Here is a 3,474-nt window from a genome sequence, read left to right as displayed (position 1 = left end):
AGATCCCCGCTATCTTCTTCCTGCTCTGCGAGCGGTGTCGGCCGCCACGGTGAGTACATCCCCGGGAGAGATCCCCGCTATCTTCTTCCTGCTCTGCGAGCGGTGTCGACCGCCACGGTGAGTACATCCCCGGGGAGAGATCCCCGCTATCTTCTTCCTGCTCTGCGAGCATGTGTCTCTGTTCTCTTGGAGGCTCTGATGCGCGCATGTCTTGTGAGTTGGAATCACTGAACTATTAGGTAGTAGTAGGTATAGCCATGCTTAAATTATATACCTGACTAATAGCACGAAAAACGTCAAAACCATTCTGTTTTTTCAATTAACAAAGCACTCATATCTTCTTAATTTTATATAATTTCTTCTATATTTGGAGTGGGGAATTGAGCAAGGGAACGCCGATAACAAACTTGGATCTCTATTGGAACTTGCTGCCAGTTTCTCGAGCTAAATATCAAGACGACGAAATTACGAAGATGATTACGTATGCGGGACAAGTGCGGAAGTATCCCTTCGCGTTTCTCCCCAATTGCAGCTTGGGAGACAACTTGCCAACTTGACCAACCTGACAGTGACTGACTCAACCTTCCTTCAGCAGCCGTGGTTAACGACTCAACCTTCCTTCTTTCAGCAGACGTCGAGTCCTAAGAAGAGGGAGCTGCCGCTGAAGCCCTCCTCCTCCTCCTCCATCGTCGTCGCGGGGGGAAGGAAGCTCTATGGTAACCGTGCGAGTCCGTCGTCTGCCGTCGCTGTGCGCGGCGGCCTCGGCGCGTTTACGCAGTCCCACGGCACGATCACCGCCTCCGCCCTCGCCACGATGAAACAATCCAAGTGGATCCCTTAGTCAGACTGTGTGAAGGAGGCGTGGATTCCTCAGTCTGTGTGAAGGAGGAGTGGATCCCTTAGTCTGTGTGAAGGAGGCGTGGATTCCTTAGTCTGCATGTAGCAAGAGTGGATCCTTTAGTCTGCATGTAGCAAGAGTGGATCCCTTAGTCTGCATGTAGCAAGAGTGGATCCTTTAGTCTGCATGTAGCAAGAGTGGATCCCTTAGTCTGCATGTAGCAAGAGTGGATTCCTTAGATGCTAACAGGGCCTATAAACTTGTGAGGGTCGTTAGTGCGATGGTAGACGAATCACGTGTGAAATCCCTGCTGGTAGCACCTACCATCATGACAGCATTGTTCGTTACCACACTCCCAACTATGATCTGCTGTTGAATCCTGTTCTTAAGAGCTGGTATTAACTCCTTCCTTAATGATCTCCATTAAAAGGTCACCCCTGGCCCTTGAGTTTTACCATTAACACCCTTCCGAATAGTCTACCAGTAACACTAATCAGCCATGAATATGTTAATAGCTGCCCGTTACGTGATCTGATATATTCACCTAATGTCTATTCGTGTTTATCGAGCTGTCTGTTGAGGTCTGTTTAAATCTGCTAGTAACACTCGTTAATGTTAGCATATCAATTCCCCTCAAGACCCTTCATTGTGAATATCTATGCTCGTAGCATTATCCTGTAGTGAATATGTTTCGTCTCTTGTTCTGTGAAGTCAGAAGCCATGATGTTTTACATCCGTCCAAGTTCGACACTACAGAATATATCTGTGGTGCGTGGCTGCAACGTCTAGTCCGTATGAGTTTTATATATTAAATGTGCTTTCACTGTCTCCTAGCAAGCGTGGCGAATGCTTGTATGTTCGACCCACGATCATTGTCTGCACTTTAAAGATGATGTCAACGTAATGAGACAGACATTTAGAAAGATGTAACTTGGGTTAAGATTCAAAAGTAGGCGTTTACCTTACATTAACAAGACTGTGATATCGTCAGACTAGTCTGTTACCCATTGGTTATGACGAAACGGCCGCCGGCCCATATTTAAACTGTCATATCGTGAAGGTACGAATTATCCCTGCCTTTGTCATAGCTTACAGATACCAATACCCAGCACCCGACATGCCGATGGTCATCATCATACAGTAGTGATGTATGCATATGAATAGAGAGAGTTGTGAAACCCTGTGAATGTTTCACCGGATGTCTCATCCTGTGATGATGGTGTGTCTGTTGAGTAGGTCAGGACTGTTCGTATAGTAAGTGGTAAGGACTGTGTGGAGACGTACAACACCATTACGGTGTTCAGCCCTGCTCTACTGCTATATGTGTTATCTTGTCTATTGATGTACGTGCTCTGGTAGTGGTGGCTAGAGCACGTACATATCACGGGGGCATATCCATCTGCTAGCTATCTCATTGCAGCGCGCTTTGTTTGCTTTTGCTGCCGCACGAGGTCGCCACGCGCGTGTTAATTTGTGTGTAAAGTGAACGTGATTACGTGCCGTGATGCGTGCGCGGTACCGTCCGTCATTGCTTTGTCTATCGATTAAAATTTGTTCAGGCGTGACAGTTAAACACGAGCGCAATGTCACCGCGGGCATGGAAACAGCTGGTTTTTACGACTTTAACCTAGACTGACAACGTGAGTATATGAGAAGCCGTATTGGTGCTTGGCTTCAGGGATCCTTGGAACCAGTCTAACTTCAACGTGCGCCTCTGGAGGACCGCACGCCCGCGCGGTTCTTATTTCACGCGCTAACAAGTTTCTGATTGAGGCTGATGTTTTCCAATTTCCGAACGACCAAAGAGTAATTAATTTTCAAGTTGATTGCTGCGATGTAAATTATGCATTATTGTCTTTAGTAGTGCATGCTATCGTGTGTTGTAGTAGCTGTTGTTGTTAGTGGTAGTTGTTAGTCGTTGATGTTTTTGGTGGTGGTGCTGGTGCTGCTGCTGCTAGTAGTAGTGGTGGTGGTAGTGGGAGGGTTGGCTGCTGGTGCATCTTCCCCGAAACAGAGAGTGAATCAAATGCGAATCCAAACGTGAACGATGAAGGTCGGACGGATAAGTTTGTGAGTGATCTGTGAGCTCCTGATATATATATATATATATATATATATATAGTGACGTGTATTTAGCATCGGCTGACTAGTCTACTAGGATGTAACTGATACCACAGAACGAATCATTCACCTGTGAAATGTATCATTCTCCTGCCTGGTGTATCGTTCTCCTGCCTGGTGTATCATTCTCCTGCCTGGTGTATCATTCTCCTTACCTGGTGTATCATTCTCCTGCCTGGTGTATCGTTCTGCTGCCTGGTGTATCGTTCTGCTGCCTGGTGTATCATTCTCCTGCCTGGTGTATCATTCTCCTGCCTGGTGTATCGTTCTGCTGCCTGGTGTATCGTTCTGCTGCCTGGTGTATCATTCTCCTGCCTGGTGTATCATTCTCCTGCCTGGTGTATCATTCTCCTGCTTGGTGTATCGTTCTGCTGCATGGTGTATCGTTCTGCTGCCTGGTGTATCATTCTCCTGCCTGGTGTATCATTCTCCTGCCTGGTGTATCATTCTCCCGCCTGGTGTATCATTCTCCTGCCTGGTGTATCATTCTCCCGCCTGGTGTATCATTCTCCCGC

Source organism: Priapulus caudatus, unplaced genomic scaffold (assembly GCF_000485595.1).
Source record: "Priapulus caudatus unplaced genomic scaffold, Priapulus_caudatus-5.0.1 Scaffold655, whole genome shotgun sequence".
In the NCBI taxonomy this organism is placed as follows: Eukaryota; Metazoa; Priapulida; class Priapulimorpha; order Priapulimorphida; family Priapulidae; genus Priapulus; species Priapulus caudatus.
The sequence above is the reverse complement of the archived record's forward strand: the minus strand, read 5'-3'. Positions refer to the sequence as shown.